This window comes from Nothobranchius furzeri, chromosome 1 (genome assembly GCF_043380555.1).
Source record: "Nothobranchius furzeri strain GRZ-AD chromosome 1, NfurGRZ-RIMD1, whole genome shotgun sequence".
NCBI classification, from domain to species: Eukaryota; Metazoa; Chordata; class Actinopteri; order Cyprinodontiformes; family Nothobranchiidae; genus Nothobranchius; species Nothobranchius furzeri.
In genome coordinates, this window is record NC_091741.1 from 81,533,582 (window position 1) to 81,559,743 (window position 26,162).

The 26,162-nt window shown below is 42.2% G+C and overlaps 1 long non-coding RNA gene across 1 annotated transcript; it reads left to right on the forward strand.

The window, feature by feature from the left end:
* Positions 1 to 17,772: 17,772 nt before the first annotated feature.
* Positions 17,773 to 18,312, forward strand: LOC139071041 (uncharacterized). Its single transcript, XR_011521282.1, has 3 exons — positions 17,773 to 18,003; positions 18,080 to 18,156; positions 18,236 to 18,312. It is a non-coding gene; the product is annotated as an uncharacterized lncRNA (long non-coding RNA).
* The last annotated feature ends 7,850 nt before the right edge of the window (positions 18,313 to 26,162 follow it).

Sequence of the window (26,162 nt, forward strand, 5' to 3'; positions counted from 1 at the left end):
AATTGCTTTGAAAGCAAATAATCACATCAGCGCCAAGAAACTTCATTTCCCATGATGCTTTGCACACGGAAGCATTGGGATGATGTCACCGCCTAATACCAGAAACACGTTCTGCGCATGTGCGGGAGGCCGTGGAGCTTTCCCGCGAACTAAGACCATAAATCTTCAGCAGAGACAAAGAAACCTCGTTCTTTTGCCCAGGATACCTGGCGGTAAGGACACGCTTGTCGAACGCTCCGACAACTTGAGCACGCGGAAGCTCTAAGTGCCCAAGTTGAGCCACGCAACCGCTGGAAACCACTCCACCATCATCGGGACCTGACTGGGAACGAGCGGAGCTCCATTCAGCTCTCAGAGACGCTGTAAGTTGTCAAACTCAGCACAAAAGAAACTTCGTTCTCTTTGTGTCCAGCCCGTGGAGAAACACTCGTGGAGCCAAACAATGGAGAAAGCATCAAACCGACGGATGACGCTGAAAACTGCGGAGAAAAACGGAGAACCGTCAAATCATAACAGCGGGGGATGCCTCGCTCTTCTGGTGATCAGAAAACTCATTTTTCTCTCTCCTTTTCTCCTCCCGTTTCCTCTATAGTCCAGAATAAGCAATAAAACCGCGCTATTGCTTAAAAAGTAGCTTCGTGTTTTCCTCTTTCGCTCCCAATTCGTCCTTCGGGTCATTTTGAATAAATAAACTGCTTATTGATCATTGTTTGGTATCTTTAAATGTTTTCTGCTTGGCCACGTGGTTAAACTAAAAGATATTATTCGTGATTAATCCTTTGTGTTGTTTCATGATCCTTTGAAATGTTTTGAGTGAATTTAAGGTTAAGTTACTGATGATTCTAAGTGCCTTGGAAGTTAAAGTGCAAGTTGCCACTCACACTTTAGCCAGACAAAGGGGTCAGCCATCTTGCATACAGACTCCATTTTAGAAACACACACACACATACATACACACAAAACACCTTGAACATTATTTTGAATATACATCCTTTTATTATATCACATGGTTATTATTCATTTATGCCACTGTTTATTCATTTGACAAATTGTTAATTAAACGTTATAAAATTCAGATTTTCGTCTCCAGTAGCTTTGTTGTGTCGAAGAGAAGTCTCTGCTCCGAGGATTCTACGAACTTCAAGAAAGACTGATAAGAGTTTTGGATTCAATTTTTCCCCGGTTAAAGGGGAATGGTGCCCCGTATATCTAAGAATATCTTAATTAATTAATAAATCAGTAAATATTCCCATATTTACAGAATTTATTGAAGAATCCAAAAGTAAGTTAAAGCTTACTAATTGTTCGCTCCTAATAACCCCAACAACATCAAGGTCTTGCCAGGTGGGAGCCACATGTTTTGTTTTCTTGTCGGACTTGAGGACATGAGAGATGGCCTTTTCCTGCTGAAGTATTCTCTCAATCATTGCTAATCTGGAACCCCATCGAGTTGGTAATTCTGTTTTCAGCTTCTGCTGGGGGTAGATTCATGTTTGCTTGGGCATCCGTGAGAGCTTGTTTCTTTTTCCAACTAAGGGAAAATGTGCTGACCACTTTCTTGCAAACTGAGGTTGCTCTTTCAATCCGGGGATCTCTGGAACCATTTTCTGAAACAAATAATAAAAAAAAATAAACGTGTTCAGGCAACTATTTGAAATCACTTTATAACACAAATGTTGAGTTTATTTTTACACATTTACACTTTAAAATTGTAAAAAAAAAATATATATATATATATATAAATAACTGATGATTATTTAAAACTGATTATTTACTAATAAACCCACCTATTGCAAGATGTAATCTGTGGCCAAAGCATGGCAGTTGTGTCCAGCCATTCAGGTCCAGGGCCTTCACCATGTTAGATCCACTGTCTGTTGTCAAGCAGGTCATGTTTTCCTCATAAGGCCCCACATTTCAAGAGCCTCTCTCAGACCCGCTGCGATGTGCTCTCCTGTGTGGTCTTCTGGAAAGTAGGTTGTTTGCAGTGTTGCACTATGTAGCTCCCAGTTGCTCATGTAGTGGATAGTTAAGCTCAAATACGGCTCTGATGTGCAGCTTGACCAGAGATCGCTTGTGGTAGCAAAAAACTGCACATTCTGAATATTTTCTGCAACTCTCTCTTTGCCTTCAGCGTACATGCGCCGAATGGCAGTGTTCGAAAAATACTTGCGGCTGGGCAACTCGTAGCGCAGATCCAATGTTTTTATAATTTTCTTAAATCCCACTCCTTTTACTGTTCGCACGAGACACAAATCTTTAACAAAGTGGTACGTCACTGCATCGGTCACGCTGTTCCATCGTCTGCTGTCTCTGTCGTAGGGAGTGAGTTTTGTGAGTGTTTCTGTTAGCGTTTGCTGCCTGGAAGAAGCACTAGCCGCTTCAGCCACAGGCTTTTTAGCTTTAGCTGCCAGCTGGCTCTCATTGTACTGTTTGGGATGCCTTCTTTTCAAGTGATTAAACAAGTTTGTGGTGTTGCCATCACTTGCCTTGACACACTCCTTGCAAACTTTGCAAATGACGTTTCGTTGCTCTTTGTCGTCTGGTGAAAAACCGAACCAGTTCCATATAATGGACGAGGCATTTCTCTTCGGAACGAAAACCTCGTTGTCGCTCTCAGCCGCGGCCGATGCCATGTTTGTTCACACACAGGTGAAAACAAGCGGGGCACTAATATATTACCATGACTCACTCTGATTGGTTAAGGTCAAACAAAGGCGTGTCATTCGCCTGAGGTAAGTTCACTTTTCATTCAGAGGCAGAAATTCAACAGCAGAGCTGTGCATCGTGATAAAAAGGTCTCTCAAAAATGACAGACCGTCAGATAAGTAGATCGGAAAACGGTCTAAAATCGTCTTATCGCCCAGCACTAGTGGAAAGATTGTTATTTCCTCACACTCTATGCCATAACCCCAAAATTCCACTATCTCCACTCCTCTCTGCTCCGCTCCGCCCCCGCTTTCCGCTGCCGCTCGCTTCCGATTTCAAATTATACTATACCTGCTCTACAACGGCTCCGCCCCGGTGCAGAGACCTGAGGCGCGCAAAAAGGCATGCGCGGGATTTTCGACATCTCACGATACAGTCCGAGCAATAAATTCGGAAGTTAGATCCAAACAAGTATTGTGTGGGAGAAGCATAAAAAGAACTCTTTAATCTGCCTATCATTTGTGTTAAGATATCAGCACGTGTTTGGATCAACAAAGGGTGAGTACTTTGATAGTAGAAACTGTATTCATGGCTTATTTTTGCGCATTTAAAGTTCAACCGCAATTGAAAGTTGTTAGAAGTTGTTAAACCTGTGCATGTGAAACAAAAAACGTATTTTGTTTATCGATTTATTGTGAAATAACGGAAGTTGTGCTTTCTCCCTTTCCTATTGGGCGGTTGTGATTTCTGTCCATTGACTGCGGAGGTGCTTCGGCGTCCGGCAAAAATAGATCGATTCTATTTTTGCCAGAAGGCGCAACAGGAGGCGGCGCAGTGTGCCGCACAGCCGCAGTAGTGGACCAGATCTGATGGACTACAACTGGACCGTTTTTGCGGCGGAATTCATGCCAGAGCGGAGCGGCTTGTGGAGCTCTCGGAGACCTCTGTGTTCCACCCGGTTTTACCCAGCGGTCAGCCCGGCGTATCTGATTCAAAAGCTCTGTGCACAGTTAACTCCGGTTGTAGCTAGATTGTATCCTCCGTTAGCTTAGCTCCCACCTCTGCGTTAGCTTTGGGTTAGCTTCAGGTTAGCCTGTAGCTAGCTCGACCAGGTGTCGTCAGTTGATCCCAGCCTTACAGCCCCACCCTCAGCTCCACCTCTCTTCCCTTTTGTGGAATTGTCTGGGCTTGACGGAACCTGTGACACGGTCAAAATGGCGGTGGTGGCCACCTCCCTTTTCTCCTCAAAAACGTGTTATTGGAGCCTATGGAAACCCATTGTCCAATATTTATATGTCAATGGGTAAAACCAATTGAGTCTAAGATATTACTAAAGGCTACATTGAGGCTATCATTTTCAATGTCCACATGAATGTTAAAATCCCCCACCACAATGACCTTATCAGTGTTTAGCACTGGCTGTGCAATGGCGCAGTGGTTTGAGCTGTTGCTTTGTAGCAAAAAGGTCCTGGGTTCGCTTCCCGACCTGGGATCTTTCTGCATGGAGTTTGCATGTTCTCCCTGTGCATGCATGGGTTCTCTCCAGGTACTCCGGCTTCCTCCCACAGTCCAAAATAATTACTGTTAGGTTGATTGGTCTGTCCAGAATTGTCCTTAGGTGTGTGTGTGTGTGCATGATTGTTTGTCCTGTGTGTCTCTGTGTGTTGCCCTGCGATGGATATTGAATATTTTGCATCCTGTTTTTCATAATAAAAGAAATGTAAAATCAATTCAAATGTGAAAGCTTATATTCCATGCTGTGCTTAGGAAAACATGTTTCAACCTCCAGAAGTCTCTGAATCAAAGTACTAAAAGCACAGCCTATAAGGCCATAAAGGAATGCACATCACTCACTCATTTGTCTTGCAAGAGTTTTAAGATCATTTTCTGTAGAGAAATTATTAAGTTGTTTACTTTGCAATTTGCTAACATTCAGATGATGAGCTGAAGATGTCTCTTTGATACTACAGCAACATATGTTAGCTCAGGTTTTGTAGAACTGACTGAGCTTTCACCGCCCCGTGTTTGTTGAATCCTGGTGGTCAGTTGTAATTAAAATTTCTGCTTAATTGCTTCAACAATTATTTTGATTTCACAAACAATTTGTGTGAATAATATGATTTTTCACTATATACACATGTTTTTGCATGAAAGACTATCTCCAGCCAGCTACCTAAATCTCCTGGTTTGACTTCTAATTTAAGATTTTTATTTTCAACGCCATGCCACACACTAACAGAATTTAGTTGTGGCCAATTTCATCCCACAACAAGATGATGGCCCCAAACTCAGCTTCATAATTTGGCAGCAATATTTAAAGAAAATGCTTTCAGCTTGACCATAAAGTAGGAAGCCTCCATCAAGCCAAAAGGGTTCAAAATGAAGGCAACCCGACTTCTTTGGTTTCTTGAAGAAGCTTTGTAAATGCTAACTGAAATATGAGAGTGTTAAGCTTATAAACTCTAGCTGGCTGTTGCTGCGTCTCAAACTGAAACAAATCGCCCCTCCATTCTACGCCCTGAGCAGTTGTCATTTGGCCTTAATGTTAGTTTGGTTGTTTTGATTAGATGCAAGAGGGAATGACCTAGACTGAAACTGTTTTGAAATCAGGTTTAAAGCTGCATTTTGTAGGTGCTAAGACAATAGACAGATTCAATTTATAAGCTTGACTCTCTTATATTACAGTTAGAATTGACAAAGCTCCTCAGATTAGAAACGAAACACTTTTAAGAAACCAAAGAAATACAGTTGCTTTAATTTGAACCCTTTTGAAAAGAAAGAAAGAAAATTATCTTTTATACAGTGCCTATAAAGATAAAACGTTTTAGTTTTAGTTTGAAAATTGCATTTATTTAATGTTCTGTTCATGCACACCACCAATCATATTTAATAAAGATGCTAGTGGTACCACAGCAAACAGTGAGAAATCAGTCTGTGAAGAAATCATCATTCCATGGAAAACAATTGTGTTCAGTCACTCGTAATATCATTCCAGATTGATCCTGGATCCTAAATCAAGTCAAATAATTGTGTCTGAGTTTAAGATATCAGTATACATTTAACTGCAATCCACGGTATCGATATAATATTGTGTCATAATCAAAATAGTGATTTACACTCAGTAATTATCCAAATGCAAAATAAATAAATAAATAAATAAACTATTTCAAAACTTAAAAAAAAAAATCTTTAAATCTTTCTTGGAGAAGATAATCTTCAGGGGTCTGTCCTGTATTGGATAATTATCTCCTGGCACTGTTGTCATCAATTTAGATTGATGCTGGGCAAAAAATAAATAAATCTTCCTTTTTGGCAAACAAGAACTCTGATCTGAACTCTGGTCAAGGTGTTGCTCCAGCTTCCAAATGTTCAAGGTTACACCGGCATCTCTTGGATTTAACAGGAAATAAAGTCCAATCAAAGATTTCATGTCTTACAGGCTTTCTGGAATCTTTCACGGCATTGGTGTCTGATCCCAGGACTCCTGAGTCACCTTTAAAGATCCTTCCTCTAAAAGTCAGAGTTGTTTGAATGTAAACTTGATCAGAGTATTCAATACCATGACTGATAGGGGTAACGTCATTATTCACCACATCACCCCTGCATCAAGCAAACTCAAATTCTGAAAAATTTGTTTCACCTAAAGCTGGATGAAAAATGTGCATGTTCCTATTTAATAACAGGAAACCACTTCCCTTCCCTGCTCTACATTATTCAGACACCTGCTTGGTCTACCCTCTGAGGAAGGCAAAATTACAAGGGGAAAAAGACATGAGTGATGGAAGCATGGGGCGAAAAGAGCAAAAGGAGTAGAGGACCTTGTTAAAAAGCCCTTCTGTGACAGACAAGGAACGGCTGCAACTCTAAGTCATTAAAAGTGGCTGCAGGTTTAAAGAGCCACTGGGAAAAAAAGCAGTGTATGGTCAAAAAGAGGTTTCTGTGATAGATGCAGCGCAATCAGGAGAAAAGTGGCAGTTTTAAGAAGCATGATCGTGTAGCAGCTTACTCAGATAAACTATCAGTAAAAGGTGTGGAAGCAAAAAAACAGAATGTGGAAAACTAACCATTCATGTGAGAAATTGAAACTTTTCTTATCCTTTTACACATAGGCGTTTCTATAACAGCAGTACACAACCCTCAGTCACAGTCTGTATAACAGCTGAGCTTTGTTTTGTTTGTTTTCTATTTAGTCAGTATGCACTAATAAAAACAGATCCTCCGCAAATGAACAAGTTAAAAGTTGGCAAATAGCTGCAGCAATTTTCTTTGATTATTATCCACTTGAATCTTTGAATCCAAGAAGATACAAGGAGTGCATCACCAAAAGGAGAGCATAGGAGTTATAGCCAGCTCCAGTGGCTCCTCTCAATGTGGAGGAGCAGCAGGTCTACTCCGAGCCCCTCCAAGATGACTAAGCTTCTCCCCCTATCTCCAAGGGGGTGCCAAGACACTTTGTAGATAAAACTAATTTCAGGCACTTGTATCCATTATCTTGTCCTTTTGATCTCTACTCAAAGCTCGTGACCATAGTTGAGGGTAGGAATGTAGATCAACCTGTAAATTGAGAACTTTGACTTCTGGCTTAGCTCTCTCTTCACCACGACAGGATCCAGTCTTTTTGTTTGCTTTTTTTCATGTTCATGAATGATATGCTGCCTTCTATTTCTCCCTCATATGTAAATGTGATATTGTTTGAGTTTTCAATGTTGTTCAGGTGTTCGGGGGGACAGAGATGTAACGCCGTGTGAGATTAGTGTGTCGTTGTCCTCAATTGCAATCTTTTTTGTTGTTATTTTGCCAGTTCTGTGCTGTTTTTGTAATGTTGATCTGTATTGCTTAATGTTGGACCAATGATTTAGCTGATTTCTTTTGCTGTATTATATGTTTGTGTGCCTAGGTTGTCTACTATTGGTCTTAGTGGGATGTTTTGTTTGTGTATTTTCGGGGTTCCATAGGTTCTTGGCACACATATGGACACCTTTCTGTCTGAACATGGTGTTCATTATGGACAATCTATGATGAGCACAGAAGTCCAATAACAATGTGCCCCACCTCCAAGCCTGGCTCCAGAGGGCATCCCTGGTGACTTGCGTCCGGGTGATGAAACACTGTTTCTCTTTGCATTATTCATCATAATGGGTCTTTGGGCTGCTCTTTGTCTGATCTCTCACCCAGGACCTGTTTGTCATGGGTAAACCTACCAGAGATATAAAGTCTCAGCCAGTTTAGGGCAGGGATATTCAAGTCCGGGCCTCGAGGGCTGGTATCCAGCTTGTTTTAGTGGTTTCTCTGGTCCAACACATTAGATTCAATGGTTTAGTCACATGTGCAACAGCTCATCAGTCTCTGCAGAAGCCTGTTAGTCACCTGCTGATTGAAATCAGGTGTGTTGAAGCAGGGTTAAAGCTAAAATGTGTTAGGTACCGGCCCTCAAGGCCAAGAATTGCATAGCCCTGGCTTAGGGCCTAGGATCATTTGGACCCCCAAAAGAAATACATAAAATTCTACGAAATGCATTACAAAAAACAATAAAGATGCAATGATTTGTGATCAATATTTTAGTGTTTTTTTATACAGACATGCAGGTGTGACATTAGTTGCATGTGAGTAATACAGACAATGTGAGTGGTTTGTTGGGTTATTTATTTATTAAAACCAGTTCACCTTAAGAGAAATCAAACACACAAAGATGATTAGGCAATATTATTGTTCAATTTTACTTTGCAAAGTGGAGAGATGAAATGATACACACCCAAGCATGGTTCACCAGACCTCTTATCGAACCATCATCCTCCGAGAGTAGTTTTTAATCAAGCACACACACACAAAGCATATCACACCACATTCCCAAACTGCTCCGTAAGACCAGGTGGTAAGCTGTTTCACGTAAGGAATAAAAAACACTGTCATTTCTTCACCCACACAAACCCAGGTGCAATCACTCAACATGCTATTTCTCATGGGAGTGTAACTATAACGCAGAACAGCATGATCTGAGGAAGGTCGTTCTCCTCCCTGTTGAGACAGGAAAGCTAGTAAAAAGATAACACTAGCATTTTAATGAAGCAACAGGTGTTTTCACTTAAAAAGGAGGCAGATATGCTTTTAAGTAGTAATGACAATGAAATCCACTTTTCCCTAACATTCCTCCCTATAAAAATGCTAGGTTATCCCATATAACTGACAGCTTAATTAAAAACAGTAGTAACAATAAAAGATAATGTAATCATTAATAATTGAAAATCGACACAGAACGAAAAGATCACAAAATAGGCAGCAACCGTCAAAAAGCTGCAAAATAGGTAGCAGCCTATAGACCTGTGAGCAAATATGAAAATGATTAAAGTTTAAAGTTAAAAATTAAATGGCAATGTAAAAGATAAAATGAGATAAGATATTAAGATAATAAGGTAAAATGAGCTGATAACTAGAACATCATCCAAACAACGTTTACAGAACCTGTAGTTTGCGTTGATGAAATCATAACGAAATCAGCTTTGTCAACTTTAGTAAGCAATGTATTATTTTTCTTCTTCCAGCTCCTCTCGTTGCTGCAGGAGTGAATACTGCACCACAACGTTAGTCATTAGCTTGTTTACCATACTCTTCAGACAAGGAATTGCACAACTTATAACCAGGCAAATCATGACTAGGATAAAAATAACAGGTGCAAGACATTTTAATAGGAGTTGATACCAGTTACCAGTGGTCAACCACCTCAATAAGCTCCAGGATCCTCCAGCCGATTCTTGAGATTTCAGGACGTTACCAAGTGCTCGAACATGGTCATGAATCAGAGTCCAGTAGTCCCGTATGAATGGGAGGTAGGTGTGCACAGTCCTCCTTCAGATGCGAAAAGGGTGTCAAGGGCTATCTGGTGTTGCATCAACACAGTTCTCATCGCTTATTTTTCTGGATCACCTGCCAGAAACGAGGTCACGTCGGAGAGGATGGTGGTGATGTTTTTTAGAGACCACCACACTTCATTCATGTGTTTCATCAGGCTTGAAGTTCCAAGATGAGGAAAGATGGTGTAGAGGAGTCCTTTGGCGTCGTCATAGAGTGGGGTGCGGCTTTCGTCGTTGGAGAATTGGCGGAAGGCCAGAACAGGCTTAAACTCTCTTTTCTTCAGCTCTAATGTCTTCAGAGAGACCCCTTCCTCTGTAATCACATATGAAGAGGGTTGTAGCCGAGCCAAGCCACAGGTGCCGCACCAATTGCGGGGCAGGCAGAGGTGGACAGAGTTGCCACACTGATGTATCCTTCAGGGGTCCCCATCCCCAAGAGTGAAGGAACCTCGAGAACATGGTTATTTGTGTTCCATGGAGTGTAGTAAGGGCGTCCAGTCATTATTTGGCTTAAAAGGGTGACGTTTATGGTGACAAATCCAGGGGCATCTGACTGAGTTGTCAACCAATGTCTTTTAGCAGATGACTTAGTCCATCCATCGAGTGGGAGAGAATCACAGTTGGAGTTGTCTAGGTGAAAGGTAAGATTTGGGCATGGCATAGAGAAACAAAAGGGGTCTTTTCCTGTAAGGCGAAGGAGGTGTAACCCCTGGGCAATTGTGATGTTTGTAGAGGTGGAGAAGTTGGCAGGGTGTGTCCAGTGTCTTTGTTAATGTTGAGGTGAGCAGCAGTGTGGGATGGAGCATCTCCGTCCCTTTAAGGCTTGAATGGTGAGGGCATGAAGCAAACACAGTGCCATTCATCATGGTCAAGATAGCTTTCATCGTAGGGTTTTCCATTGAACAATGGGGGATCCAGGAACAAACATAGCAACTGGCATCAAATTCCAGTCTTCTAGCAGTTAAATTAACCATTTGGAACCAAGTGTTCCAGTGTGCTTCATGGATTTCTATGGAAGAAGGCTGTCTTTGTGATGTGGTGTGTGAATTCTTTAAAATCCACTGAACTGTAGTAATCAGCAGTAGGGTTTTGCAGATCTTCATGGTGTTGGTGGCAGAGGAGACAACTGAATTAATAGCCTTCCTCTATTGGGAAGTTTGACCGCTAGATGTCAGGGATCTTATATCTTCACTGGAATTGAGATACAGTGGCCCTAAAAAAAAAACAAAGCCCTTTGGAGTCCAGACTTCCCCCTGACACATGTCTATCAATTCAATTGACTCTGCAATTTGCAATGGGAGAGATGAATCCAGGTGGGTCGTTCAGCAATTTTCACAGCAGTGGGAGTGGCCAGCAGGACTTGGTAGGGGCCTTCCCACTTGGGGCTGGTCCAGTTCTTTCTTTTGATGACTTTAATGAAGACCCAGTCCCCTAGCTTAGTGGGAGTTGTAGTTTCCTGCAAAACAGGAGAAGAAATAGGTCAGGTATTTGTAGTTTGTGACTCTTTGGACAGAATAATATTTTTCATGTAATCAGCCATAGTTCATCTTTAGCTTTCTGCAAATCTTGGTTAACCAAGGGCAGTTTATGTGGTCTGCCATAAATGATCTCAAAAGGAGTTAGTCCCAGGTTAGTAGGGGTTATCCTCATGTAGAGTTTTACCAAGTCTAAGCATTCTGGCCTAGGCTTTTTGGTTTCTTTTCTGCACTTCTGCATAAGGCTTTGGCTACTGTCAAAGCATCATTTGTAGCTGTTGGAATAACCTCAACCCATTTAGAGAAAGCACCAACAATGACTAAACAGTATTTCTAGGGGCCACTTTGCGTTATCACCCCCCTATGGGGGCATGAGGTAGACTAGGGCTCACCAGGAACAAAACACAGACACAAACATTGCCCAACCCGATGCTAAAATCAGGCCCCACACACATGTGAGGAAGAAACAACCAGTAAAGGAAACTGCCATAGTAAAAAGGAAATCAACACAAAATAAAAATATCATAAAGGTTACATATTAGGCCAAACTTTCATCTTTAGTGGCCTTTAAGTTCAATCTCTTTGTGTTCGACGTTTGAACATTGGAATTAACCAATAACAAAACCAGAACTGATCATGAAAAACAACCTTTTCAGTCTACACAGGTGAAGCAAGGTAACCAGACAATGAAATAATCTAACGAAAATAAACCTCATTACAATCCGTGAATAATCAAAACCAAAAACAACAGGAGGCGAAAGGATTTCCACAAGAAAAGAAAAGAGCAATATAAAAAAAATAACCACATAGGAAGTGCTGTGACGAGGAACCCTAATTAGGGTAAAGGTTAATCAGAGGTTAATGAACAACTAAAACACTCACACCCAAAAAACAACAAGAAATAAAATAAAACAAAAGACTGATGCATCTGTAACTACCACAAAGCAGCAAGGGATAAGTAGGGCAAGTGTCACCTTATACTGATTGTCTAGCAATTAACAAAACAAGGCCAAGGCAGGGCCAAACAAGGACTTAGTCAAAACAACAGGAGGCTTAAACTAGCCTACTAGAAAGGATTTCAACATCACTAAATCAGATGTCAGGATAACAGGAAAAATTGTGGTTTGAAAAATAGTTTGAGGCAGATTTGTAGTGGTTGTATTTAAGCACCAAACTAAAACAAATAAAACATATAAGCAATAGAATATATAAAACAAAAATCTAATTAAAATGAAAAGGAGCAGAATGGGAAAAGAGCTTATAATTTCTGCTCTCTTTTTTTCCCAAAAGAAATAATTTGTTTACATACAATTCCATTTGCTACAATTATACTCAAGTACGTATAAAGGAAAACAATTAAATTAAACCTATTGAGACTTAGATGTATGATAAAGCTCAAAATTTTCACCAACATTAAGCATTTCAGTCAGAAACTACATAATTTGTCAGAGGGTAAGGCCAGCTGTTGTCAGCCGAGCACAAACCCACTCTTGTGTCTACTGGTTTCTGAAAACATGAGCCAATGTTTTTGTTTACATTCCAAAAGGGGACAGGGAACCACAACAATTCGCCAACTGCTTTACACTGAGTTTCAAGCATGCAAATTACGTTGTTAATTGACCTCTACTCTTATGTGTTTGATATGTTTCATTCAACACTTACCATACCATACCATACCACCTTTATTTATATAGCACTTTAAAACACAGCCATACAGCTGACCAAAGTGCTGAACAGTCGCACAATAATAGAGATAAAAAACATAAAACAGTACTATAAAATACAGCCAACAATTAAAAAAAGACAAGCCGACAAAAAAGTACCGATAAAACCTTACAATGGAAGATAAAATAAAGAGTAGTAAAAGCCAAACTAACATCTAACTGTTAAAAGCAAGGGTAAAATAGTGTGTCTTTAGTCTAGACTTAAAATCTGCCAAGGTGAACGCCAGTCGAACTGTGACTGGAAGTTCATTCCACAGTTTAGGACCGGCAACAGAGAAAGCTCTTTGTCCACATGATTTGTAACACGTTTTCGGGACCTCGAGGAGCAACAGGCTCGAGGACTCAAGTGTGTGACCGGGAGTATAAATTGAAAGAAGGTCAGATAAGTACACGGGGGCAAGACCATGGAGGGATTTGAAAACAAAAAGTAGCATTTTATATTGGACCCTGAAAGTGATTGGCAACCAGTGAAGGGATTTGAGAACTGGTGTTATGTGCTGGCGCCTGTCAGTACGTGTTAAGAATCTAGCAGCTGGGTTTTGAACGAGTTGAAGTCGGGCAAGGGTTGACTTATTGACACCCAGCAAAACTGCATTTGAGTAGTCGAGCCTAGATGTGATGAAGGCATGAACAACTGATTCCAAATTTTTTCTAGATAAAACAGCTCTTATTTTGGACAGATGACGGAGTTGGAAAAAACAAGATTTTACAGTGGCATTGACCTTGCCGTCCATCCTTAGAGATGAATCCATCTTCACATTCAGGTTTGTCACAACGGTTTTTAGATTTTGAGAAATAGATGAAAAAAAAAAAAAAAAAAAAAAAAAAAAAAAAAAAAAAAAAAAAAAAGAAAGATCTGGAGTTTGGAATAAGCTAGATCTGACCGGATTATACAGGATCAGTTCAGTCTTGGAATCATTGAGATGCAAAAAATTTGGGGCCAGCCAACATTTCACATCACGTAGGCAGTCTAGAAGAGGCTGGATGGATTGCTGGGGTTTCACTGACATGTAAATCTGACAGTCGTCAGCATATAAGTGATATTGAACGGAGTGTTTTTTTAGGATTAAGCTGAGGGGAAGGAGGTAAAGACAAAAAAACAAAGACCCCAGAATAGATACCTGCAGGACCCCAGACGAGAGAGGAGCAGAGCGAGATGAGATGTTGTTCAACACCACCCGTTGGGACCTGTTAAGCCGGGCGTACACTGTGTGACTTTTTCACTTTTTTGAGCCGATTTTCCACTCGTGCGAGAATCCACAAGATCGGGGCGAGTTTTGCGCCAAACGTCGTGTAGTGTACAGGGGGTTACGAGAGGCGATGAACACCACGTGACCAGCTGCCGATCAGCAGTCGGGAGCTCGCACGGACTTCTGGCGTGTTTAATATTTTGCTCGTCCCTCGTGAGGGTATCGCACTGTTGAAGCGGCGCTGCGAGCAGCTGCGACCCAAAATGTATCAGAACCGCTCATGGCGCATGTGCAATCCTGCATCAACACCGCTTGCCCGCTATTTCCCTAATAACACACGTTGTTCGTTTTAATTTCTACACGTTTTTTACTCACAGATTGTCAAGAAAGCGTGTTTGTCATGTTCATGTCAAATTAAACTGATCACAAAACACAGATTTACTTTCTTTATTTCATTTTCCTCATCCAACCCCCGTAAATCCCTGTGTGTCCTGCTGCAGCACTCCCGAAGGATAACAGGCAAGACAAAAAGTCTGGCATGTTGTGTAAAAACTGCTATTTTTAGCATATTTTTAGGGCCGACGTGTTGCTACCAGACGTACAGTGTGAGCAGTCAGGTCGCATCCGAGAACTGGGTCGTACAGTGTAAGCACATGACTCATGAGATCTGCCCTGCGAGGAAGTCATACAGTTTGAGCTGAAGCTGAGTGCTACGAGTGAAAAAGTCGCACAGTGTACGCCCGGCTTTAGACAAATAAGACCTAAACCAAGTTAGGGCTGGACCAGGTATTGCAGCAACCTTCTCTAAGCGTAATAAAAGGATATCGTGGTCGACGGTATCAAAGGCAGCAGACAGATCGGGAAGTAATAACACAGCATGGGAGCCAGAATCAGTAGCCATAAAAATGTCATTGAAGACATGGAGGAGAGAGGACTCAGTGCTGTGCAGGGGTTGAAAACCTGACTGAAAGGCATCCATTATGTTATGATCGGTTAGATGAGTTGATAGCTGGGGCTGCGCAGTGGCACAGTGGTTAGAGCTGTTGCCTTGCAGCAAGAAGGTCCTGGGTTCGCTTCCCGGCCTGGGATCCTTCTGCATGGAGTTTGCATGCTCTCCCTGTGCATGCGTGGGTTCTCTCGGGGTACTCCGGCTTCCTCCCACAGTCCAAAAACATGACTGTTAGGATAATTGGTCTGTACAAATTGTCCTTAGGTGTGAGTGTGTGTATGCATGATTGTTTGTCCTGTGTGTCTCTGTGTTGCCCTGCGATGGACTGGCTCTGTCGCTGGAGATAGCACCCCCCACCCCCACCACCACCACCACCACCACCCACCCACCCACCCACGCGACCCCGCGTGGACAAAGCGGGTTCAGAAAATGGATGGATGAATGGAGTTGATAGCTGATCATAGACCACCTTGTCCAGGATTTTTGCCAGAAATGGAAGCCTGGAAATAGGGCAATAATTAGAAAGAATCGAGTAGTCAAGGCCTGGTTTCTATATGGGCCATTCCCATCTGTATCGGGTCGGCCCAGGTAGCCCCAGTCGGCCCCAGCCTGGCCCGGTTGATTCCACACATCCTTGCCTTAAGCTCATGTGGGCTGATTCTACCCACCAATCAGAGGCTTACTCTAATGGAAGGTGTGAATTTGCTATCAGCAGTGGGTGTGTTGGCCCTGGTCGGCCTGAAGCAGACCCCCTCAAGAAGAGGGCTGAGAATGAGCCTTGGTTGGCCCAGAAAAATACCAGGCCACCCAGATATGTAAACAACCTACGCTACCCGGCCCGGGCCGACCCGGTACAGATGGGAATGGCCCTTTAGAAGCGGCTGAACCACAGCATGTTTGAAGACAGGGTGTAGAACACTGGAAATAAGACTGGTATTGATAAAGTGTAGGATATAATGTCCTATAGCTGTGAACACCTCTTTCAGGAGGCGCGGAGGAAGGATGTCGTCTTGGGAACCAGATGGTTTCATCGAGAGAAGCAAAGATTGCAGGCATGGAAGGGAAATAGATTCAAAGCTGAGGAAGGGTGCTGCATTAAAGGTTAAGGTAGGAAGGGTGTGCAGAGGGAGTGATAAGCTAGCCCTGATAGAGGAAACCTTATCAGAAAAGAAATCTAGAAACTGATCCGGGAGATTTGGTGCAATAACTGAACAGTTGGGCTCATGAGGAACGAGAACTGAATTAATAGTCTAATGAGCTTGAAAGAAAAGCATCTGGACTTCTTTGAGTTGCTTGAAGACATTTCACCTCTCATCCGAGAGGCTTCTTCAGTTCTGAGGTCAAATGGTGGAGAGTCCCAGATTTAAACCTAGTGGGAGTTTCCCCCTGAAGAGGGAACAAAAGACCCCCTGATGATCTTCTATGAGCCAAGGTGTGAGGGTGGCTAGATCGACCTTTTCCCCCATCACTTTCATTTTTTAAATAGTAATTAATAAACATTCAATACCATTACAATTTCCTTTTATTTAATTTTAAATAAATATTTAGAGTGCCCAGGTAGCACATAAAAATGCAATTTAACGGTTTTCTTAAAGTAGCAACGTTTAACCTGTGGCGCCAGCTCTCTCCTTCCTTCTGCTCTGCGTAAACCTGAACTGGCTACCTACTTGTGCGTAACCAAATGTCCATAGGGGAAAAGATGGAAAAGCTATAGCCATGAGGTTCACTTTTGCCTCAGACCGACTTATTGCTGTTTCATGGTGTGGCTGAATCTGCGATCCACTGCCACGCGGACTGGAATAACAAATGCTGCAGTAACGGCGCGTGTTCTTATTGAATCTCTCTCTCTCTCTCTCTGTGTGTGTGTGTGTGTGTGTGTGTGTGTGTGTGTGTGTGTGTGTGTGTGTGTGTGTGTGTGTGTGTGTGTGTGTGTGTGTGTGTGTGTGTGTGTGTGTGTGTGTGTGTGTGTGTGTGTGTGTGTGTGTGCGGCACAGCTCCATGAGCCGCTCCAGTCACTGTGTCTCGTTATTGGCGCTATTTAAACCAATGTTGTAAAATTACTTCTGCCCAGCCCAGATGTGCTCACTTGTGCACCCGTGAGCCGTGGTTCCACTGGAATGCGTCTGACAGACGCACTCTGAACTTCAGATCGTCAGCGTGCTGTCAATAGCCTGACAAGTTTAGAATGCTGTCCCACAGTCAGTGTGCTAATATATTAATATAATAATGCTAAAATGCTCAGATGGGAATCGTGTCTTGATTTATTTTGTTACATCCATAATGTTCTTTGTGTGACGTTTACAATGTCAGAACACCTGCATGAGACAGGGTGTTAATTACAATCTGGCAGGCACCACCTTCAGATTTCTCCAACATCGTTAAAAATGATCAAATACGGAACATTTCGGCGTGCGCCAGGCCAGAGCGCTGAAGCTCGGCGCATTGTTATTATGAAGCTAGGGGACATGCGGAGGACACACACACACACACACACGCACTAAATATACCTGTTTTCAATTACTTTTATTGGGCCCACCTACTTTTCTTTGGCCCACCCACAAATGAATTTCTGGCTACGCTAATGGTGACATATGACAGACTTCTCTGAGCTCCGCAGCCATTACACTTTTCACCTCGCGCACCCCCTAGCAGCAGCTCGCGCCCCACACTTAGGGAATCCCTGGTCTATGTAAATATTTTATTATTACCTTCTAGTTTTAATTTGTTTTACAGTTTATTGTTACGCGTGATTTTATGCTCTATTAAACATTTATAAATGTGCTGATTCTTTGTTTTTTATATAGCCAACCAGTTTAGAGCTCCCAGCTGCTGTGTGTCTTGTGACACAGGGACCATGATGGAAATTAATCTTCCAGAAAGTCTGGCTCATCATTTAGCCAGATTTCTAAGGTATAGGCCAAAAATGTTTAGGTTAGTTTTGATAAGGTCTGTGCATCTCTCATTTCATGACGTAACTTTTCATATTTTAGTTCCTGGGTGCCTTCAATGTGCAGGGACTGTCCAAGCAGACATTCTATCGACATCAGGCAAAGCTCTTAATTCCAACAGTGAGCTGAAAGTGGCATCTAGAGCAAGCTGATTTCATCCAGGAGGCTACTGAATCTGGACCTGTGACTCTTGGTGGTGACATGCGAGCTGATTCACCTGGTGAATAAGTTTAAATTTACTTATTTTATTCCTTTGCTATCAAATGTAAATTAAGTAATAACTTGCATTTTTGAAGGACACTCAGCCAAATATGGCAGCTACACCATGATGGATCTCAAAAGAAACAAAGTTATTGATATCCAACTCGTACAGGTACAACATTACCTGATGATTCCAATACATTTCATGGTTAATTATTCACAGATCAATGGAGAATTATGTTTATTTTCAGAGCAATGAAGTTGGAAATAGTGTGCGAATGGAGAAGGAGGGATTTGTGCGAAGTCTGAGCACACTTTTGGAGAGGGGGGTTGATGTGCAGCAAGTTGTGATTGACCGCCACACAGGGGTGCAGAAGTATTTGCGGGAGGAAAAAAGGAAATCAGTCAGTACTTTGACCCCTGGCACATGGGAAAAGGTCATCTTTGGGGATGTACTGTATATAGTGAATATTACAGGATTTTTTTTTTCTATTTTAAATGTTGGTCTATTTGGCTCTCCATGAATTGGTAAGAAAATCGAAGAGCTGGGGAAGAGAAAGACGACCCAGGATGTGAGACTGTGGAAGCAAAGCGTGGTGAACCACCTCTACTGGTCAGCATCCAGTTCCTCCTCAGGACAGGAGGCAGTAGCAAAGTGGACTTCAGTTGCCAACCACATCCAAAATGTGCACAGCCTTGACAACGCCCTGTTCCCTAGCTGTCTGCGTGCACCTCTGGATAGAGAACAGGCAAGACAGTGGCTCAAACCAAGTAAGTGTAGCATGTACTCATTACAGCTGAGCCTTTACTGTTAGGTTTTTTTACATTTAGAACACGTCACCCTCAACAGAATATTTGTCTTCACCTCCTTCAACATGGAGAAATATTTTTGGAGCATGAGAGTAACCCCCAAATTCCACTACCTCCGCTCCGATCTGCCCCCGCCTTCCGCAGCCGCTCGCTTCCGAACTCAATTTTTACTGGTACCCACTCTACAACGGCTCCGCTCCGGTGCGGAGACCTGAGGTGGGCAAACAAGCATGCGCAGGATTTTTGAGATCTTGCGATACAGTCCAAGCAATAAACGCGGAAGTTAGATCCAAACACCCGTTGTGTGGGAGAAGCATCGAAATGAACTGTTTAATCTGCCCATCATTTGTGTTGAGAGATCAGCAGTGTTTGGATCAACAAAGTGTGACTACTTTGATAGTGGAAACTGTATTTATGGCTTACTTTTGTGCATTTAAAGTTCAGCCGTCATTGATAGTTGTTAAAAGTTGTTAAACCTGTGCATATGAAACAAAAAACGCCTTTTGTTTATCGATTTATTGTGAAAAACGGAAGTCGTGCTTGCTCCTTTTCCTGTTGGGCGGTTGTGATTCCTATCCATTAACTGTGGAGGTGCTCCGGCGTCTGGCAAAAATAGGATCGATTCTATTTTTGCCGGACACTGGAACAGAGGGCGGCGCACTGCGCAGTAGTGGAATTGCTCTGATTGACTACAACGGGACCGATTTTGCTCCGGAGATCGTGCCGGAGCGGAGGTAGTGGAATTTGGGGGTTACAGATGTCACATGTAGCTGCTAAGGTCACACACCACCATTTGGCCAACAGCAATTAATTACTAAGAATAAAATGCTGTGCAGAAATTTCACAAGAGGGCACCACACAACTCATGGTTTTAGGCAGAACAGCCTTAATTGAAATAATATGTACTAAGATGCCGTAAGTAATGACCACACCTGTCTACAGCATTATTAGTCACTCTTTCATACATTTGTCATCTAAAAATGTCAGCTATGGGTAATGTTTTCTCAATGAAATAATAGCAACATTCTAAAGTTGATCAAATTGTAATTTATGTAATTAACATTTTCAACGTAGGCACAGCATCATGTGAGAAGCTTACTGCCATTCTGTTAGCTCCACGGTTTGTGAAGGACGTAGAGAAGATAAGCCCTCAGTACCACACATCCACCTTGTAGGCTTTCCACAGCCTCATCATCAGATTCACTCCAAAAAGTCAGGTCTTCTCCTTCAAAGGAATGCTGTCTAGGTAATGAATAGAATAAATAGTCAAATTAATGCCTCTAATGTTTAAATTTTAGCATGAAATGTAGAATTTTGTCTAAAATCTATGTTTTTTTATTTGATAATTTCAGATTTCAAATTGCTGCAATGCACTATAATGAAAATGCAGCACGCTCACATGCAGCAACAGCAACTGGTGAGCTGAGATATGCTGTAGTGTACCCAAAGTACAAACGTGGAGACTACACAGTGAGAGCCCTGAAGACCAATCCAACCTCATGTATGTCATGTATTATATGATAAAACCAAAATGATGGTTATGGATAACTATTGTAATACTGAAAACCCTTTTCCAGTATATGTGCACAAGCTTATGGACCTGCTGTTCGACTGTGGTGGTGGATCCTCTCCCGAGTCTCCCCTATCAGGAGAACTCGGACAAAATTCCTGTTCCAGAACCTCTCTGTGCCCAGTTCCAGAGACCAGACAAACGGGATGCTGTGAGCAGGTGCAGGTCCAGGTTTTAAAGTGCACGTAAGGTGAGCTACACAACAAGAAATTGTAATTATTAGTTAGTATTCTACTCTGTGTGGTTTTTCCTTCTCTCCTCCTCAGCCAGGCTGCTCACCACTGTACGACAGAGGAGTTACCTGACAACTCCTCTAATGTGGCTATAACAGAAGGTGCATCCTCACACCTGTAACCATCATCTCATCTGGCAGGAGAACAAAAACAGCTGGTGGCAAGTCACTCATCTTTACTTTATTGAAACTTATTTTCTACACAGATCTCTGGAATTCCAGCTCTCTTCTCAATCACCTAATTTCTTCCTCCTCCTCCTGAGTAGTCCTCAGTCATCCTCCCATGACTAACAATCAGTTTTGTCATTACGGATCTTTCTGCTCATCCATGCTGTCCACCTCTATGGCGTTTAAAGCGTGCCACAACCCGTGCACGCGCATTGGGTCCACAGCGCATGTGTGAACGGGACTCGCGAGCGAAAATATACATGGCAGCGCGCGTGTGAACAGGACTCTCGAGCGGAAATATACATGGCGAGAGGTCATTTGTGCACTGAGAGGGAGCAAACTGCGTCTGTGAGCGCGCGTTGACAACGAGCACACGGCAGAGGAAAACGTGTGCGCGCGGCAGCCTCTGTGCGCGCTCGGCAGCCTCTCTGCGCGCTCGGTTTCTGACTCCTGCTCGCTCGGCTGTAAGGGCTTTTGGCACTCTGGAGGCGTGGCCTGTGGCAGATCTTCTCTGTCCTCTGATTGGTTAGTTTACCCCGCACTTTACCCTCTATCTATATAAAAAAGTCTGATATTCAGTAGTTGCTGGCATAGCTCAGCTGGGAGAGCGGGTGACTCTCGCGCTGGAGGATACAGGTTCGAGTACGGGCAAGGAAAATGCAGTAGATGTCATGTTAATTTTTCTTAATTTCAGGTATTTTACAGTTGTGACCGTTCAACTGTCATTAAACGTCCGAATGTTTGCTGGGCAGTGTTTTAAAAAGTGCACATAAGCTAGATGGTTTTAACCATATAAAATTACATTTTTTGTGATTCTGGAAAAATACATACTATTAGTAAATCCTTACTTTTGTTAAATAAATCAGTTGTTGAACCCCCACTCCTCTGTTTGGTCTCCTTTCTTATTACAGCCCACCACTTCCAGTCTGGGTTGTAACAATCTGCAGACAGATTTCTGAGTATCTCCTCCTTTGGTACACAGATCCTCACTGAGCCATGTACTGTGAACAAATAGTTTCTCCGTGATATTATCCAGCAAGGTCCCGTTTTTGTCAAAACAAGGGTGAGGTAATGAAAAAATAGAAATATTTCATTAAATTAACATTTAAATTATTTATATGCATCATTAAAATAAAAAAAACATGTTTTGAAATATATAAAGTGCACCAAACTTGACTCAGTCCATTCAACAATTCTAAATGGACAATTATGTAACTCATCAATTAATTATTTGAAAGGATAATTTGTCAATTAAATACTCTCTCTCTCTCTCTCTCTCTCTCTCTCTCTCTCTCTCTCTCTCTCTCTCTCTCTCTCTCTCTCTCTCTCTCTCTCTCTCTCTCTCTCTCTCTCTCTCTCTCTCTCTCTCTCTCTCTCTCTCTCTCTCTCTCTCTCTCTCTCTCTCTCTCTCTCTCTCTCTCTCTCTCTCTCTCTCTCTCTCTCTCTCTCTCGAAGCCCCACTCTAAGGGAGTTTGCAGTGTATTAGTGAGTCATATATTGTACAACCACAGTCATAAAGTTTTCAATCAGTAGTTTTATTTCAGTATGTATTTTTCCAGTATCACAAAAAATGTAATTTTATATGGTTAAAACCATCTAGCTTATGTGCACTTTTTAAAACACTGCCCAGCAAACATTCGGACGTTTAATGACAGTTGAACGGTCACAACTGTAAAATACCTGGAATTAAGAAAAAATAACATGACATCTACTGCACTTTCCTTGCCCGGACTCGAACCTGGATCCTCCGGGGCGAGAGTCACCCGCTCTCCCAGCTGAGCTATGCCAGCAACTACTGAATATCAGACTTTTTTATATAGATAGAGGGTAAAGTGCGGGGTAAACTAACCAATCAGAGGACAGAGAAGATCTGCCACAGGCCACGCCTCCAGAGTGCCAAAAGCCCTTACAGCCGAGCGAGCAGGAGTCAGAAACCGAGCGCGCAGAGAGGCTGCCGAGCGAGCACAGAGGCTGCCGCGCGCGCACGTTTTCCTCTGCCGTGTGCTCGTTGACAACGCGCGCACGCAGGTTTGTCACTTGTGCACATCCTTGTGCGCTCACAGACACAGTTTGCTCCCTCTCAGTGCACAAATGACCTCTCGCCATGTATATTTCCGCTCGCGAGTCCCGTTCACACGCGCGCTGCCATGTATATTTTCACTCGCGAGTCCCGTTCACACGCGCGCTGTGGACCCAATGCGCGTGCACGGGTTGTGGCACGCTTTAAACGCCATACACCTCCCAGATGTCTATTGATCTCTACACCTTTCTGCTCTGTGGCTCCCATCCAACTTGAAAATGTTGGCCGTGTGTAACATAACAAAACTCACCAGTCTGGCTTTTGTAAGTCATAGTAGGGTCATACTAATATTCCTTTTTTCCTCAGGAGCTCCTGATCTTCTAAAGTAAATCTGTTTCGTGATCAGTTTAGTTTGACATGAATACGACAAACACGCTTTCTTGACAATCTTTGTGAGTAAAAACACGTGTAGAAATAAAAACAAACAACGTGTGTTATTAGGGAAATAGTGGGCGAGCAGTGTTGATGCATGATTGCGCATGCGCCGTGAGCGGTTCTGATAGTTTCCTAGTTGTTTTTATGTTTCTCTCTTATTTACTTGTTTGTCCTCTATCAACCCTCTTTATTCCAGATTGGTTCAGCATTTACATGCTAATGTGGCGATACATAACCCAAACCAATATTACAATAACATAAACTCGTACACAAAAGGCTCCTCTTGATAGAGCAAATCTGTTTAGCACATTCTGACAGACAGACCACCATTCTTCTGTCATGTTGGTGTACAGGACATTTTAGAGTTTTTCTTTTTAAAGATGAATAGTATTACATTTAAAGAGCAATACTTTCACATTATCATTTTCCCACACTTTCTGTATACCTGTATTTTGTTGTTTTTCAATAAACAATGACAAATTATTTAAGTTTATGGGTTTTTTTAGCACACAAATATCTATCTGTAAAAAATATCTACAAAGCTAATATTTACATAACAAGTATGATTGGGTTTTGCAATACGGCACTCTGTTTATTTTAGTAAGATATTTAAACCAAGTAAATTTAGTAAAGAACACATTTCTATTGACTGCTAAGAAACTGTTGGACTTAAAACAGGCCTGTTGTAGAAATAACTTGACATAAATGATTCTTCCTTTTTTGTCTTAAACAAAGAAATTCCAGTAATTGAGCAAAAACTTATTTTTTTACATCACATTTTATAAAATAACAGGACACAAAGTGTCGGTACATTTAAAAAAATACTTAAAATAATAAAAGGGGCCCAGAGAGCTGCAGAGTGAGTGGAACGTTGGGTTGTGAAGGAAGAACAGTTCTCAACAGTGTGATATGAGGGTGGAGAAGGTGAAGCCGGTGCAGGTCCTCCATCATGTTCACCAGCTTCACACTGCTGACCACCCCCATGTCATTGCCACCACAGTGGATGAGAAGGACATCAGGAGCTGCTCTTCCATGCATGGAGTTGAAAAAGAAGGGGAGAACGTCTTTCCACCTCAGTCCGCCCCAACCGAACCAGGAGACACGGACGTCAGGGAGGCCAAGGTTGTCTCACAGGGTCTCTGCAGCTCTCTGGGCACCACGCCTCACTCAGCTGTCACCGATGATCCAAATGGCTATGGTGAAAAAAATAACAGGTTTGGCCTAGCTGTTTAAAGTACAAAACCATACATGAAGTGGTCAAGACAGGTATTTGGTAGTTACACTCTGCGTTGTGCAGCTGGTGTTGGAGACACACAGGCTGCCATGGTGACCTTTTAACAGATCTAAGAAAAAATGTAATAAAAGAATGAAACTTAAAAACTCCCAGACCTCATTTCATGATTGTTAATCAGCCATGGCTGATTTATTGTTTGGATCACAGTGAGTTACACAAATTCTAATATATTTTTATTTCTATTACACATACACACTTTTTAACTGTTATTTTCACATTACTGTTATCAGGCTGTCTTGTTCTGGTTCTCATGATAATTCTGTTTCTTCCAGTAAGTTATCTTGTGCTTACTTCATCTGTATAATGTGTCTTTACTTTTGGTGAATTGTACTGAGTCCAGAATAAAGGCTACTTGGCTGTACAAGATACAAACAAGTATTACGTTTTGGAAATATATGAAATGTATTTAGCCTGCTAATTTATCTCAAATACTAACAACTACCGTATTTTCCGGACTATAAATCACACTTTTTTTCATAGTCTGGCCGGTCCTGCTACTCCGGAGCGACTTATATGACAAAATATGTAGGCTACACCGCGCTGCTGCGGGCCAACTCCGACCCAAGAATGAGTTCCCCTGTCCCGCTGGGAGGGTTTCAAACACCACCTTCCTCTGCTGGAGACCATGGTGCGCTGCTGCGGCGCATTATTCGGTCTTGTCTTGCAATGTGAAACGCTTGGTCTCAGATTTTGTAAGAAAAATAATAAAATTTCCCCCCAAAATACGACATGTTTTTTTTTCTTCTTCATTATACATTTAATGGCTGGTGGGACTCAGGAGCGACTTATAGTCCGGAAAATACAGTACGTTAAAAATAGTGAAAACTTGCTCAAAGCAAAATATATTTTCATTACGGAAATAACTTAAAAACTTACCGATTTCATATTTTTTTATTCACAGAAAGGTACGTCTCATGAAAAAGTGCCGCAAACCTCCACCTGAACTCCATGCGGTCGATGGGTGTTCCACAGCGTTAGCTCCGGTTGTAGCTAAGTGGCTACATCCGTTAGCCTGGCCCCCACCTCCACATTATCTTTGGGTTAGCCAGGGTTAGCTTCAGGTTAGCTTGTAGCTAGTTAGACTGGGTGCCGTCAGTTGATCCCAGCCTTACAGCTCCACCCTCAGCTCCACCTCTCTTCCCTTTTTTGGAATTGTCTGGGCTTGACGGAACCTGTGACACGGTCAAAATGGCGGTGGTGGCCACCTCCCATTTTAGCACAAAAACATTATTGGAGTCCATGGAAACCCATTGTCCAATATTTATATGTCGATGGCTAATACACCCAATTTTCTCTACTCTGACCATTTTTAATCTGCCCTAGCTCAAAATCTACAACACATACACTCTTCAAACCTGTTTTAAATTATTCTAGGCTTGTAGCAGTATGCATAAAACATAGTTTGTGATTTGTGAAACCGTTCTCTGATTTGTGAAATCTCAAAAAAGACAGATTTATGAATTTATTTTTCAGCATCTGGCCCACACTGGAACTGGTCCTGTGCACCCAAAAAAAAATGTTTTCTGGACAAGCTTGGCTTGGCCATGTCTGGGCCTCTCGACGCTACTGCCCCCGTAACCTGACTCCAGATAAGCGGCTGAAAATGGATGGATGGATGGACAAATAACAGATTAACATGTAAGTAGTTT